Below are 16,232 nucleotides of genomic sequence, written 5' to 3'. Positions count from 1 at the left end.
GACGTCCACTGTCGACACTGGCTCGTAACCGCCACTGCGGTAACGCCCGTACCGCGTACCTCCCTCAGAACGTCGTATAATTCACGAGCAAGTAGACCACATGCTCCCACGCGAAGTGGTTCTACCTTAAAACAGTCCGTCACTTGTCGTCCTTGTTGCAAAAAAAAGACGATTCTGTACGGTTTTGTGTGGACTTTCAGCGGCTCAACAAGATTAGTTGCAAGGACGTGTACCCGCTACCGCGTACTGACGACGCCATTGACACCCTACAGTCAACAGAATTCCTTTCATCTCCCAATCTGCGTTCAGGGTATCGGCAGGTAACCAAGACAGGCGACTATCGACCGAGGCAGCCTTTGTCAACCCAGATGGTTTGTGCAAGTTTACCGTAGCCGTATTTACTTCGTAATGCGTGTACAACTTTTGACCGCATTATGGATACCATTCTGTGCAAGTTGAAATGACATATATGCTTGTGCTACATTGACAACGTCGGTTTTCTCTCCGGACTTCTCACGCACGTTTAATGCCTCCGTCGTGTTTTGAAGTGCTTGAAAAACGCCGGCCTACAACCAAATTTAAAGAAGTGCCGATCTTCAGCGCGGCAGCTGACCACAGTAAGTTACGTCGTCTCCAAGGGTGGAATTCTACCCGATCCAGCCAAGTTTCGGACGGTCGCCGAATTCTTTTAACCTACATCCGTCGAAGACCGGCGCAGCATGGCAGGTCTGTGTCCTACTTTAGATGCTTTCTTCGAAACTTCGCAACCATCATATCGCCACACTCACTCGTCACTCGTGACACTCACGTCACTCGACACTCATCAGACTCTGATGAGGCATTCGCAATCCCGTGCCATTTGCTGACGTCACCTCTAATTTCGCGCCACTACGACCCAGCGGCTATTACATAGATGCAGACAGATGCCAGTGGTGCTGGCTTCGGCGCAGTTTTTATGCAGCGCAAACACGGGTTTTTTTAATGCATTGTGGCTTTGCAAGTCTCACGCTTACAAAAGCCGAGAGTAACTACACCGTAACCGGAAAAAGTCGCAGTTTCGCCCGACAGGCGAAGCATTGATTACTATGGAAAATTACTTGACATCTACACGAAGCAAGGGTAGTCTTTTTGCTGGCTGTATGAGCTTAGAAATCTTCGGTGACTAACTGAAATAATAAGCATGGTATTAGCGCGCATAAGCAAGCATGAGCACATCACACCCAATGAGCACTGACATTCGCTGACAAAACACTGGTGTGAGCAAGTGCGGTAGCAGCCGCAGCGAATGAATCCCCTTCCTATGGCCTATCGTATCAACTCAAGAGAGGCGAGAACACAGCGCGAAGAAAGGTGCAGTCCATGTGCAGATCGCTTTCAAGATACGGCGCGTGCGATCGCAAGCGGCCGTGCAAAGTACACAATTGGTAAATTTGGAGCACTCCCACCACCTCCTTCCCGCGCTACCTGCCCTCTTTACTCCATATATGGCACGAGAGATTGAGCCGCGATCGCATGTTCCGTTAGCGCCCGGTCGCGAAATCCGCAGTTGCTGCCGGGGCACAGCCCCCCCCCCCTCCAATCACCCCCATGGCCTTTCGCGCGACAAAGAAAGCACGTTTGCTCTCCGTTTTCTTTCTTCGCGCTCCCCAGAGTGAACCACGATCATCGCCTTCCATCGCGTGCTTTCAATGAGCTTTATACTTATACAATGAACTTTATGAGCTTTATACGGAACTTTATACGGAACACCCTGATGAACTGCCATTGCAATTGGGGCTGGAGTGTCCATATAACTGGTTTTGCAACAAAAGATTGTTTCGCGATCAGCTGGGCTCTCAGTTCCGGCCGTATTTGCATGACTGCCCGTTTGACGTAGTCACGGACCACAACGAACTTTGTTGGTTGTCGTCACTGAAGGACCCCTCATGCTGCCTAGCATGTTAGCAGTTCACCTACAGGACTACGACCTTCATGTGCTCCATCATAGCCGCCGCCAGCGGCCTCTCACACTCTCCCTTGCCTGATGACAGTGCGCTCTGGACCGTATTCCGGCTTTCCATTTCTTGCATCGACTTTCGCACCATCGCTTCCGAATAGCGCAAGGGCCACTGGATCACCTCACTGATAGACGTGCTCTCTGATGCATCGGAACAGCCAGCAGACCGCGCGTTGTGTCGTGATGACCACCATTTTGCCATTCACTACGACTTATTTCACCGACGCAGTTAAACCGCCAACGACCGCCAGTGTTTGTTAGTGATATCCCGCAGTCTCTGTTTTGAAATATGCGGTCATTGCACTCTGATCCACAGTGTGCACACTCTGAAGTACTTACAACTTATCAGCGCATTGTATAGTTGCAGGAATGTATAGTTACGTAGAGAAGTTCGTTTGTTCATGCTCGATTGTCAGCGCGAGAAATCCTCCCCGCGCCTCTTGTCCGCCAGTCGGCGACTCTTACCTTGGCCTGCCTGGTCGCTCGGGTGCGTCGCCATCAATTAGTATGGGACACTTACCCTTACACTTGCGCAGATTTCTTCATCCACTGGGGATCGCGGCTGTTGACCGCCTCACGCGACACACCGAAATTGTCGCCCTCCTATCGGCTATAGCCCACGATGATGCCTCATTTTTGATTCGCCGATTCATACCTCATGATCCACCACATGAGCTGCTCAGCGATCGGGGAGGTGTCTTCTTGTGGGAAGTCACCAAAGCCATGCTCAAAAGTGCCGCATCATGCACCACAACGCTAATGCTTACAACCTGCAGACCAAGGACCTCACATAATGTTTTAACCGTACGCTTGGTACGTCATTCTTGCCATCGCAACCTACACCACAATACCGCTACTGAGAGCACCACGTGTTTTTCAACCTTTGCAACCGTCGCACACCATCAACACAATTCTTCCGTACAAGCCGGATGCTTTATGTGTGTGCATATTTCTGCCACAGCAAGACATGCGGAAGAGTGCCGCGATCTCGCGCAGGCCTTTGCTTTAAACAACTACGAACGAAGAAGAGCATTGGCAATGACACCACATCTGCGCCCACACTCCTCCCCGGAGCGCTATATTGGCTTTCTGTCCCTTCCACTCCACCCGGTCTCTCGTCTACTCTACTGCCCAGGTATGGAGGCCCCTACCATGTCCTCCAACGCCAATCGCTGGCAAACTACGCCATTCAACCCGCTGAACCATCTTGGCACATTAGCCATCGTGGACGAGAAATTATAAGCGTTAAGCACCATAAGCCTCACTATGACAGAATCAAATAGACAAGCTGTTAGGTCATCGTGTGGCTGCCTTTTCCTTCCCGGGGTTAATTGTCGAGAACAATGGCAAGAGTGTAGTGGGTGAAGTGTATATATATATAACCAGGAGCATCGCACGTTCGACGCGAAGACGTGGGATCGTTTCCCTCCTGCGTCAAATAGGTTTTCATTGAATTTCATTTCTATTAATTTTTTTCATTTCTTTGTTTCGGTTAGTAAATACATGTGGTTTTCCCTATGTGTTCCCCGCGGTCTATGTTGGTTGGCTTCTTATGGTATTTTTCATGGAAGACTAGGAAGCGCGTTATCTGCACACTCCTCTCCTAGCCCACCATTAAAGCAACTGCGTCCATTTTCCAGCCTCCGTGTTCAACCTATGTTACATTGTATATATCAAATTAGCATGTCATATACTTACCATTGAGCATATGCTGAGAATTTTCTTGGCAGAAGGCGAATTCGTAGGCAGTCTTTCGAGTTATAACTGTTTGGAAGAATTTGAAGGTGCAGGCACGTTGACATATTGATTGCATTTATGGCCACATGTAAGTTGACTTCCAGATTCGTTCCTGAAAATAGCGTTCGGATAGGAACTTGGTACGGTGGAGTGATGTTTAAGAGGAAAATGGGAGAGCCACATTAGAAATCCTTTAAAAAAAAGTTGTTTCCACGTTGCACTGACGAGAAGCACCGGCGTCATTTATCGAAAAGGTTTACGAGTGGCGCTAGTGGTATCGTTTTAATTACCGTTATACTATAAAATTTCGAGGCCATTGCAAGTGGAAATTGAAAGCAGGGTTATGCATATTGAACGCTTTAATTATATGGCAACATGGCGCTGCAAACTTGTGCTCAACAATATCTGTGCAGATTATTTTCATGGAAACAGTGCCCTTGGAAGAAGCCGGATGCAGCCGATGCACATCACGTCGGCTCCGTATTCCACCACTGTTTTTGTAGCGCAAATCCCAAAAGGCAATGAGCTATGGTACACCAACGGACTCAGCTCATTCCCAGGAAGTTGATACCGAAAACCAGGTGGGATTCCCATTTTCCAAGCCTCTACAATATTTTGGCCGGACCTCAGGGTGGGAGAGCCGCGAGGCAACACGCCGGAGCTGGCTTTCTCAACAATTGTCGATTTTTTTCTCAATAATGGAAGTCATCGTAGAAGGGTGCAGCATATCCCAGGAAGTAATGGATATAAGCAAGGGATGGAAGGAGGTCAGACACAGAAGATCAGACCGGCAAACCTCCCTACACCGCGAGAGCACCTTGTCGCCGGCGCGGCTCGACAAGTGCAACAATAACCCGTGGAAAGGCAGGCTAGAGCAAATACGCAAGGCAAGCAGAATGCCATTTTCCAAGAGGAGATTACAACATCGTGATCAGAACACGTGGAGGACTCAAAATATCTGAGCACGGTATAGTTCACTTCGCAACAGCGGTACACTGTGGTAGATAAAGCATTATCCGACATTCGAAAAACTCTAGTAGAGATACAAAAGTCAAATGAAAAACGGGACGAAAATATTTTTATAATTCTTTTTATTTATTAGTTACCTGCATCGCCCCGTAGGGCACTACAGCAGGGAGGTTACAGACTTGAATAAATACACGAACAAATTCTTCCAATGCGGGGAAAAAAAGCATAATTTGCTGTGATATATACAATGCTCGATGGCAAACTGTTCCACTCTCGAACATTTCTAACAAAAAAGGAATAACAGAAGACGTCACCCCTACGCGAGAATTCCCATACCTTCAAACTCAACTCTGGCCAAATTGCTTAGATATGTAGTGTGTTGCCTGAATATATTGTTCGCGGTATATACTTGTTTTAGAATAATAGATATTGTGCGAAAATTTTAATCGGATATGCCTTCTACGAGCCTTCAACTCTTACCATTTAAGTTTAGGTTTGCTTTCTGTCATCCTAAGCTACCGGCTATACTTATCAAGAACAAGTCTAACTACCTTATCTTAGATTTTTTCTAATTGATTTATAAGCTCAGATGTGTGTGGGTCCCATCAAACGCATCCATATTCAAGTATTGAACGTACATGACTGAAATACAACTGCGTTTATGTTACTCAGTAAATGACTAAAATTGCGCCGCAAGAATCCCAAAAATGATGCTGCCTTATTTCCAATATAGTTAACATGCTCGTTCCATCCTAAATAAGAAGTAAAAAACACACATATATATTGAAAATCAAGGTAATCAAGGTAAATTCAGAGATAATGGGCGCTGTCACCTGACGTCTAAGCGCCTCGTTTCCAAGACGAGGGGACAAGAGCGGGAGAGTGGGAATGCGGGGAGAAAAGAAAACAAAGGCATGAAGAGAGAAAAAACGGGGGAGGGGAGACACCAAGAGGAGGGTGTTGGTAAAGCGAGAGGGAGGGCGTTCGTGAAGCGATGGGAAAGGTGGAAGGGAGCATTGAGGGGTGTCGTTGGCGGCATGCTTTTGTGGCATTAGAAGATGCCACAGGAGGTCACTGCACGAGTAACACAAAAGTCCCCCCCCCCCCCCCCCTAAAAGTGAGTTGAAAGCTTGACTCCAGTAGCATAGGAGCAATGCGTCGAGTAATTTTAAGTAGTTAAGATGGCGACCAGAAGCCTGGGGTGCAATGTACGGCGTATCTGGAAGGTAGTGGCATGGTCTTTAAAGGGACCTCAGCCCCAGAAGCTCAATGTAGGCGTCGTTACGGTGTTTATAGAAATGGCGATACCCTGCGCGGCTGAGGCGCCGAAAAACGTCTACTGACGTATGGGACTTCGGAATGTGTTGGCTCGGGTGTTTCAAAATGCATATAATAAAGAAAGAGAAAAGAGAGGGGGAGAACGAAAACAGGAATAACAAATAAAAGAATGACATGCGCAGAAGCAGCGGGGGCCAGTGCACATTGGAAAAGTGGGGTCGTATAGCTCATATAAATGTAAAAACATTAAAGAGTATATGGAATTGAGTAGTAAGTAGGAAAAAATTTTCGAAATGGAGGTATAGGTGAGGTTAAGAATTAAGGTTAGCTGGTGGCATAATGTGTTTGTGTCTTGGTTGATGACATGAGAATTTCAGATTTAAGTTACCGTTTTCAGATATTGTATGTTACCACGCGCTAAAGTAATTGCCGTAGCGTATAGGCAATTAAACTTGTGCATGAGGTGTGATTCCGTATATTTCCTTTCGCGAGGTGTACTGAAATTTGTTTGTAGTATATAGATCCTTGTTTGTCAAATATATGACCACGTTCATTAAATAGGCTGGCTACTGGTTCACGTAAATTGCGTTTTGTGTCCACGTGGTGACCGTTGAGTCTTGCATGAAATTGTTCACCTGTCTCACCTGTGTATTTTTTACTACAAGCGGCACATTCTAGACCATAGACTACGTTGCTTGATGTGCAGGTGAAAGCAGAAGTTACCTTGTTGGCTTAATTCGGCGCTGTATTTTTTTACTGTAGTAGTAGAGTGAATATGTTTGCATGTAGAGCAGCTCGGGTGGCCACAGGGACCGGCTCCCAACTTCGTCTTTGTTTGTAGTCTGTCATGAATAAGAATATCTTTAAAATTAGTGTTGCGTCTGCAGGCTACTCTGGGTGGGTTGGAGAAAAACCTTATTAACATTCTGGTTGCTGGTGAGAATTGGGTAGTATTTAGTGAGGATGTTATTCACGTTTGGGAGTGCGTTTGAGAATTTAGTAGTAAAAAGAGGCGTTGTTCTTGTGATCCTCGGGTGGGGCTATCGGACCTCGGCTCGATCAAGTTTGGTTGCAGCGGTGTAGGCTTTTTGAAGATGACTGTTTCGGTAGTTCTTGTTTGATAGGGTTTCTTTAAGGTGATCGAGTCTATCTATGTCGTCTTGGTTTTTAAAGCAAATGAGACGTAGTTGTGTGGCTTGGCTTTTGGAGATGCCCTGTTTGCAATGTCTCGGATGGTGTCACGTATATTCTAGGCCCTGCTGTTTGTCTAAAGGTTTACTATACAGCGTTGTCATTAGCGCCACTTTGCCAAAGTATATTTTTGTGTTCACAAGGTTTATGCGCTCAGTAGAGGATTCTGATGTGACATATATTGTTGGGTGAAAGAGCTTAGAAATGTTACATATTTACCTGGACTGTTTTCACCACGTCCCGATATTATGAATATGTCGTCTATGTGTCGTAGGTATGTGTGGGGCTTGTCAGTGCAGCGCGATAGGAAATCTGTTCCTAGAATCCCCATAAATATGTTCGCGTAGGTTGTTGCAAAATGTGTACCCATGCTTCTACCAAGTATCTGTTGGTAGTACCTCTCCTCAAATTCGAAGTAGGTATGTGTTAGAACTAATTCAAGGAGAGACAAGTAGACTTCAGTAGAGTATTGTACATTGGTGTTTGGACAGCGTTTGTTTTATCGAAGATAAACCATCAGGGATAGGAATGTTAATGTACAGGGCCGTGACGTCTTGTGTTGCGATAATTATGTTGTGGGGTAGTGTGCCTTTAGCAATGATGTCCTCTGTAATTCTCAGCAAGTGGGGCGTACCTTGTACAAATGACGGAAGTGCTTTTGGCAAGTCACCAAAGATGTGGTTAAGGAATGTGAAGATGCTCCCTGTCGCGGCGTTATTGTTTGATACTATCGGGCGCCCTGTGATAATAGTGGTGTATAGTTCAGTGGATGAAATTTTGTGAATTTTTTAAAGGAGGTAGAAACGCCCGGCAGTTTTGTAGCTTGGTTTAAAAATTTGTATTCTGACAGTGTTACTAATTAATCAGCCAAAAGTGATTTCAGCCTGTTGATAATTGTCACTGTGTAGGATGATGCCGAATCGTTTAGGATAATGCCGGATCGTTATCTAGCTTACGGTAACGTTCTGGGTTGTCTAGTTGTCTGTAAGCCTCGTGCTTGCATTTTTATACTCTTCAAATAACTGTACGTCCACGCTTATCTGCTTCTTTTGTAACAATGTAATTCCGGCAACTAAGATTTGAAATAATATGAGTCTCCGACACAGCTAAGTTTTTAAGTCACTTAGATGCATTGGATTGGCTTATAATTTCTTTACTGACAGTCTTAAGGTATACGTCATGTTTCTATGGCTTGTTCTGGTTCGGGAGCCCAAGTGGATTGAGCTCTAAGTGGTGTCGTCTCGTTGCCTGGTGTGTCTGCACAAAAGTGCTTGATAGGCATGCGTCGGGAAAATTCTGAGAGCTCCTTGTGAAGCTCGAATTCCTTTATTGTGTTGTTCGTGGGACAAAAGTATAGGCCCTTGCTGAATACACCCATTTCATTTTTACTTAATGTTTTTGAAAAGTCTACAACATTGGAATGGTTTATTTTGTGGAAGTTTGCGTCATGTCTTGTACTTCTGAACTATATTTCTCTCTTGTCGGCGGGTGGGGGCTATTTGCCAGGAAGGTTGTTTTTTCATTAAAGTTTCCTTTTTTATTTGCTTTGGAACCAAGTTTCAAGACTTTTTCGTCGTAATTCTCTTAATCTTTCTTCTCATATGGCGTCATAGCTATGTTCACAAGTCTCTGGCTAAAACTTTCGATTTGTTCTTTGCAGTGTTCCTTGAGGATATTCAAAAGTGAAAGTGAGGCATTGTGAAACGTTGTTTGCCAGTTTGTACGATGGTGTGATGGGAGTGTTACTAGAGCTGGTACAGCGTTCAGTGTTAGACGTTTAGGGATTATATTTTTCTCTGTAGAGATTGTGTAGGTTTTCAGATGGGAGGTGTAGCTCGCAAGTTTTTGGTAAGTTTTCTAGCCTGCAGGAATTCGGTGCTTCGTCGCCGACAAGATTTATTGATTTGCGATGTCTCTCATTTGTTTATCTTTTTGCGGGTAGATTTGCGTGGGGTGTTTTTCTGTTTGGCAGGTTTCTTAACGCATACCTGGCTTAATTAGAGATCGGTTTCTGCTTGACTTTGTCCGTGTGCAGGCAGGCGTGTGGGGGTCTGTGTGAAAACTTCGGTAGCGGATTTCCTGTTGTCTGTTACAGTTGTGTCTGTTGGCACTGTGGTTGATGCTGTTTTTGGTGTAGTGTGTGTCTTGTGGCTCTTTTCCCACTCCGTTTTTTATGTTCCGAGTGTTCTTACTGTGACTGTGGCACTTGAACAGTGGCTTGTTTCACATTCCGCTGTCTGTGTTCCGAGTGCTTTTGAGGTGACTGTAGCAGTTGTGTCGTTCGCGGTGGCACGCTTGGCAGAGTCAGTGGGGGTAGCATTTGAGGTGCATTTAGAGAGTGTTTTTCTGTACTTGTCCTTAATGAAGGATTTGATGTGTTGGGAAACTAGCTTTATTCCTCTGCTGCTTAAGAGAAAACCGACGCAAGCTAGGTGTTCGTGTGGTGCTTCGTATATTTCTGCGTGGTGCATCGTGTCAATGTTCTTGTGGAAGTGTTATAGGTTGGAAAATTAATGAGTTGAGCTTGTTAGACTCCTGATTGTGCTTCATGAGTGCATTAGTTAAGTGGATTAGTGGGAAGTGTTTGTTTAGCGGGCGGGGAGCGACAGTTGTTATGGTTATATGTGCGTTTGGGTGAGCAGCTTGAATAGTGCGTATTACGGCCTTCATTGACTCGATCGTTTCCGCGGAGCTTCTGTGTACTGAGGTTGTTCGCGCCTACATTGATGTTGAAGTGCGTGGTGTCAACTGGCCTATCACAAACTAGCGAGAATATCTTAAGTTTGCACCCCACTCAGGTATCTTATGTATGGCGCGTGTGGACCTGGTGGAAAGTGTTTCTTCGGGTATCTGTACTGACTATCTCCAAGGACTGCTACATGGGCAAAGGATAACAAGAGGCACTTACTCTGTTCCGTCATCGTCAGCTGGCATGGAAGTCCAAAATCAAGATAAGGGTTGAGAGATGGAAGAGCACACTGTAGTGTGCTCTTCCATCTAACTGTTGTGTTATTAGTCTCCGTCCTATGATGAGGTCTGCTGGTGTTACTGCGACAGGTTCTTCGCTTTCTGACTCAATGCAGGTGAGAGGCCTGGAGTTCACGACCGCTTCGACTTGCGTAAGCAAAATCGTCAGCTCTTCGAAGGTAAGTCGAACTTTGCCAAGAACCATTCTCAGTGGAAGCTTGATAGTATTGCCGAGACGCTCCCGACATCCGCACGACCATGGTGCGCTGGGAAGAATAAACTTGCAAGTGTTATTCTTCTGGCTCAAGTATGCCGTTACGTGCTCTTGGGATTGCAACTTCAAAAGCTTCTCTAAGTCTTTTGACGTCTTCTTAAAAGTTCTTGCGTTGTCTGAATAAATCTCGCGCGGTAGGTCCCTTGCCGTTAGAAATTGTCGTAAAAACGTGAGGAATGCTTCTCAGCTCATGCTGGAAACCAATTCCAGGTCTACTGCTCGTGATGTGGCACGTGCGAAGACAGCTATGTAACATTTTGTTTCTCCGGCTTGAGTCACAACAAATAGTGGTCCTGCGCAGTCAGCTACAGTGACTTCGAGTGGGTTTGTCGGCCTTACACAATGACGTGCTATAGGAGCAGTTGGAGAGTCGCCAGGGCCAATCCTGAAACGTCTGCACGTATAGCAGCCATGTATGGCTCTCTTCACAAATTTTTTTTTGCCCGGCAGATCCAATAGTGCTCTCGTAACTGTGGCAGCGTGTCTCTCATGCTTCCATGTAGTATTTCGCAGTGTGCTCGCATTCTCAGTAACGTAGAAAAGTGATGATCGTGTTGGAGGATGACTGAGTGTCTTACCTACTCATATGCGTCAAGCTGCAACAGGCGCCCGCCCACCCGGAGGGTGTTGTCGGCATCCAAGAACGGGTTGAGGTCTTTGATGCGAGATGTTGTCTTTACCGATGTACCTGTTGATATCGAACCTACATTTTCGCTGAACGCTTGCTGCTGTACATGTCTGATCCAAAATTTTTCGGCTTCAGGGATCTCTTCGGCTACTAGAAAACCAGTGTGTGCTCTGCTTATGAATCGGCAGTGTTGGACAAATCTGAATATCTTATGCCGTGACCCAGAGCAGCTTTTCGGTTTCGATGTAGCTGTCAATGTCCTGAATCGAAGTCGACTTTGTCGCACTGGAGATCGTAACGTGAATGGCAGTCATTCCACAAATTATCCTATCGTCGGTGCTGATAGGTTCTGGGGGTTGTGGTGGCCATCTATCTTCTGACTCGCCTAGCCAGACTGGTCCATGCAGCCATGTACGGTTATACAATACCTTATCCATTGAAACTCCACGTGTAGGTAGGTCAGCAGGATTCGCCTATCCTGAGCAATACTTCCACATATAAGGACCGCTTTTTTCCGTGATCCCTTTCACTCTGTTCGACACAAATTGTTTCCACTTTGTTGCGTCTCTTTTTATCCATGACAACGTAATTGTGGAATCCGACCACATTGTACAGTTAATCACAAAGTCAGTGAGGGCACTTCGGAGGTAATTAAGTAGCCCTGCTCCGATCAAGGCTCCTAGAAGCTCCAGCCATGGCAGTGCCGTTGTCTTGATAGCTGTCACACTTGGGACTCGGGACTCGCTGAGCCGCTCGGTACGATGCAGAGCGCTGCACCGTGTGCCTAAGGGCTTGCGTCGCAAAATACGTGAGCCTGTAGCACTCGGGGCAATTTGGTTCCGCTGCGAAGATAAAGTGGTATGAAAATATTTTGCAAGAGTGGTAGTTGGCTCACCCATTCATGCCATTCTTCTTGCAGATCCTGAGGTAGCTTCTCATCCCAGCCTATTTCACGTTTCCACAATTTCTGGAAGATCTTGATGGCAATGGTGAACGGTGCAACAAATCCCATTGAGCCGAATATCAGTGAAGCCGCTTGAAGAACGAACCGCTTGGTATCATCTTTTTCTTTCATAAATTGAAGAAGGCCCCTCAAGGAAATAGTGAAAGTATCCGCGTACGGATTCCATGTGTTTCGAAGTTCTTTCACGCTTGTCTTGCGGAGGACAGCCAGTTCTTTGCCTACCGACTGTTCATCATTCTCCAATGCGTTAATCAGACCATCTGATTTGGTCGGCCGTTTCTTTAGATTCATCCTGCTTGCTGCATAATCTCTTTCGCTTCGCGGCAGATTTGAAGGGCTTCTTCATCTGACTATGCTCACACTACAAAATCATCTACGTAGAATGACTCGCTGAGAAGTTTCGCGGTACTGGCTTTGCTTGAAGGCATGCGCTTTTGGCGATTGAGTATAGCTGCCATCAGTAGCAAGGGGCTACCCGTTGCTCCGAATGGCACTTGCGTCATCCTCCACTCTGGAATCTCCTCTTTGGAGAAACGCAGTGCTCTTCATTCTCCAAGTCGGAGGAATCTAAAGGTGTCTCTATCCTTCTCTCCAATTGAGATTTCAAGGAATGCTTTCTGAATGTCGGCTAGCAGAGCTATACAGTGCGTTCTGTAGCGTAATTGTACCTTCACAAGGTCCTGGTACCTGTTTTCACCCTTTTCAAGGCATTGATTTAATGATAAGCACCCTTTCGCCTGCGGAGAAGCGTCGAAAACTATTCTGACTTTTGTGGTTAGTACGTGTTCTCTGATCACTTTCTGGTGCGGCATATATAAACCTTTGTTGGATCCAGGGGTGTCCCTTCAACAATCTCCGCATGTGCAGACCGCTGGTTCTCCCGTATGGTGTTGTCATACGCCTCTAAATCATTGCTTGCTCGACAGTCGGGAGATAAGTTTCCAAAGTCTTGTTACTGCGACTTGGATCGAGCTCTCGGACAACAAATCCGATAGCTCGATCTCTTCCTTCCAGGACAACATCACTTCGTATCTTCCGTCACTAAGAGCGATTGTTTCTTCGACTTTCTTCAGTACTGGACTGAGCCTGTTCTCATTGTCAACGGCGTCTGATATTCCCACGCTCTCGTGTTCCCAAAATGAGTGGAGGAATTTGTTGCTCTCTTGTATACTCACCAGCAGTTCGCAGACCGTGCTCCGTAAAGCTGTTATATCTGATGCCATGCAGTTGGCGCTGCCTTGAAACATCCACCCTACTTTAGAGTTGATAGCAATCACTGTCTCATTGTTCTCGCATTGAGTGACTTCACCCGTCATCGCAGACCACATTTAGTCGAAACCAATGAGAACGCCTATGCCTGCTTCCCCGACAACGGATTCTTATAGTCGGTGATCAGTGGTGTCCTTTCCAGACCTATCAATTTCCGCGACTAACGGCAAGCTGGTTGTACTTGCCACGATATCTTGGCGTATGTGTGAATTTCTATCGCTTCCAAGGCAACTTCCATATCTGACACGCCCATCTGCGCTGCTCGATTCGACTTCCCTGCCTAAGTATTGAGCACAATGATGGTAGAGCCGACACACTGCAACTTCGGCTGTCGTGATTGAAGTCCTGTGACGAATGTGCGCTGACTGCTTCCGTCTATGACACCGATGATATATCGACAGGTGACACCTGTTACTGCCCAACCTCGTAACGTCTGCAGGAGGACGCTCGTCGAAGAATCCTTGATGGTACGCCGGTCTTTCCTTGAAGATGCGCACACAGTCGTGTCTGGGTTTGTATTCCTTGTTGGTATTCTGGCAGTTTTTCTGACGTTTTACCGTGTCTCCTGGCTTACTTTTTTCGCATCACACGCACTCGTCGCATGACGTCCTTGGCAGGTAGAGCAGGCAACATTGCGTCTAGAATCACACGCCCTGTGATCTTTAGTCGTGGATCGAAAGTACCTCATCTCTGCTAATAAAATTCGCTTCTTTTGCGATAGTGGGAGATCAAGTGCGCAGTGTTCCGTGGGATGTGGACTAGACTTACAAAACAAAAAGCTCTCAGGCACTTTCATAGTGTTGTTGTGGAGAACTGAAGACGTAGTCTGCGAGTCGCGGAAATGGCGAGATTTGTTTGGCTCATTCTCCCTTCCTCGATTCGCTGTACATTCCTATTTATATTTATTGACATATCCCAATGCACACACCACTCTGCTATAGTATTTTGGTCAAGTTGCCGAAATAGTGAATCGGAAATCACATCTACGACTCTATAAAGAACAGAATCATCGGCAAACATGCTGAATGGAGGGTGTATACCAGTTGAAATATCATTATTATACAATAAAAACAATAGCGGTCACAACACTGAACCTTGAGGAACTCCCGACGTAATTGATGCATAGTGCGAGGATATACCGTTCAGAACAACAGCATGTTTCCGCAATGATAAATATTCCACAATCCACGCTATTATTTTACCATCTATGTTATACGCTTTTAATTTGAAGAGCAGGAGACTGTGTGCGGCAACATCAAATCCTTTACGGAAATCGAAGAAAACGCAGTCCCCAACTTGTTGCTTATCAACTGCCGAGGCTAAAGCATGAATAAGCTCTACCGCCATTGTATTGCAGGATAAACCACGCCTTCAACCATGTTGGCTGGGGTTAAGGTGATTATGTTTTGTTAAATGGGCCATAACACAACTGTATATTACATGCTCTATATTTTTGCAAGTTATGCTAATTAAGGAAACATGCCGGTAGTTCTGAACGGAGTTTCGCACCACCCTGATGAATCCAATGGCTAAGGCAATAGCCGCAATTATAAGTCGATCAGACATCTTAGAGGCAAACCAGCCACCAGGTAATGGACTGCCCTCCATTGCATAAGAAGCACCACCATCCTTACCCACTCACACAACCACATATTTATATAAGATCAGCTTCTGTCCAACTTCCCGTCTCCCTCCCATAGTCCCGCCCAAAATGAGGCGCGCTAAAAAAGGGTTCAGGATATGGCAATGGAATTGTAGAAGTTACGAAAACAAAAATTGAGTTTTGCAGCAGTACTTAAAAGACAAGGATACACCGGACGTCATAATTTTGCAGGAAACGCACATGATTGCAAAGCTAGCAGGATACAGATATTTTGGCTATGCCGAAGGGGAGACCAGGGCTTTCACCACGCAGGTAAAAAGAAACACACCTTGCATGAAACACAACACACACATAACGCACATTGACAATATTCTTTTGGAACTCCTCCCGCAAAAGAAAACGGGACGTAGTTCATTTATTCTTGACATATATAGCAACCGCGCACTGCATAAACACAGATTGAAGAACCTATTCCAGAAAACACTCACATTTGGTGGAGGAAACGCGGCCGTTATAGGAGGAGACTTTATTGCCTCTAACATGACCTGGCAATATTTATCATCATCATCATCATCATTATCATCATCATCATCATTCTGGTTACGCCCACTGCAGGGCAAAGGCCTCTCCCGTACTTCTCCAAATACCCCGTTCCAACTACCCCGTTCCAAGTTGTCCCTGCAAACTTCTTTATCTCATCCGCCCACCTAACTTTTTGCCATCTCCTGCTACGTTCCCCGTTTTCTTGGGATCCAGTCCATAACCACTAATAACCATGCCGAAGAGCATGGCCATTACATGTCCTGCGCATGCACCTTTCTTTTTCTTGATTTCAGGAAAGATGTCATTACCTCGCGTTTGTTCCCACAACCAATACGCCCTTTTCTAGCCCCTCAACGTCACATCCATCATTCTTAATTCCGTAGTTCGTTGCGTCGTCCTCACTTTAAGTAGCATCCTTTTCGTAAGCCTCCAGGCTTGTGCCCAGTAGGTGAGTGCTGGTAAGACAAAGCTGTTACACACTTTTCTCTTGAGGGATAATGACAACCTGCTGTTCAAGATCTGAGAATGCCTGCCAATCGCACCCCAACCCATTCATATTCTCCTGATTATTTCAGTCTCGTGATCCGGATCCACGGTCACTACCTGCCTTGAGTAGATGTATTCCCATACCACTTACAGTGCCTCGTTCCCTATCATAAGCTGCTGTTCTCTACCGAGACTGTTAATCATTACTTTAGTTTTCTGCAGATTAATCTTTAGACCCACCCTTCTGCTTTGCCTCTCCATGTCAGTGAGCATGCATTGCAATTGGTATCCTGAGTTACTAAGCAAGGCAATATCATCAGTGAATCG

At 45.9% G+C, this 16,232-nt stretch overlaps 1 long non-coding RNA gene across 1 annotated transcript in view; it reads right to left on the bottom strand.

The window, feature by feature from the left end:
* LOC140214370 (uncharacterized) overlaps positions 1 to 16,232 on the bottom strand; it is an 82,237-nt gene that overhangs the window by 32,481 nt on the left and 33,524 nt on the right. Inside the window, exon 2 of the long non-coding RNA XR_011891311.1 lies at positions 3,695 to 3,845. This is a non-coding gene — a long non-coding RNA (uncharacterized lncRNA). The remainder of the gene's footprint in view (positions 1 to 3,694; positions 3,846 to 16,232) is intronic.

Source organism: Dermacentor andersoni, unplaced genomic scaffold (genome assembly GCF_023375885.2).
Source record: "Dermacentor andersoni unplaced genomic scaffold, qqDerAnde1_hic_scaffold ctg00000039.1, whole genome shotgun sequence".
Taxonomy (NCBI): Eukaryota; Metazoa; Arthropoda; class Arachnida; order Ixodida; family Ixodidae; genus Dermacentor; species Dermacentor andersoni.
The sequence above is the reverse complement of the archived record's forward strand: the minus strand, read 5'-3'. Positions and strand labels throughout refer to the sequence as shown.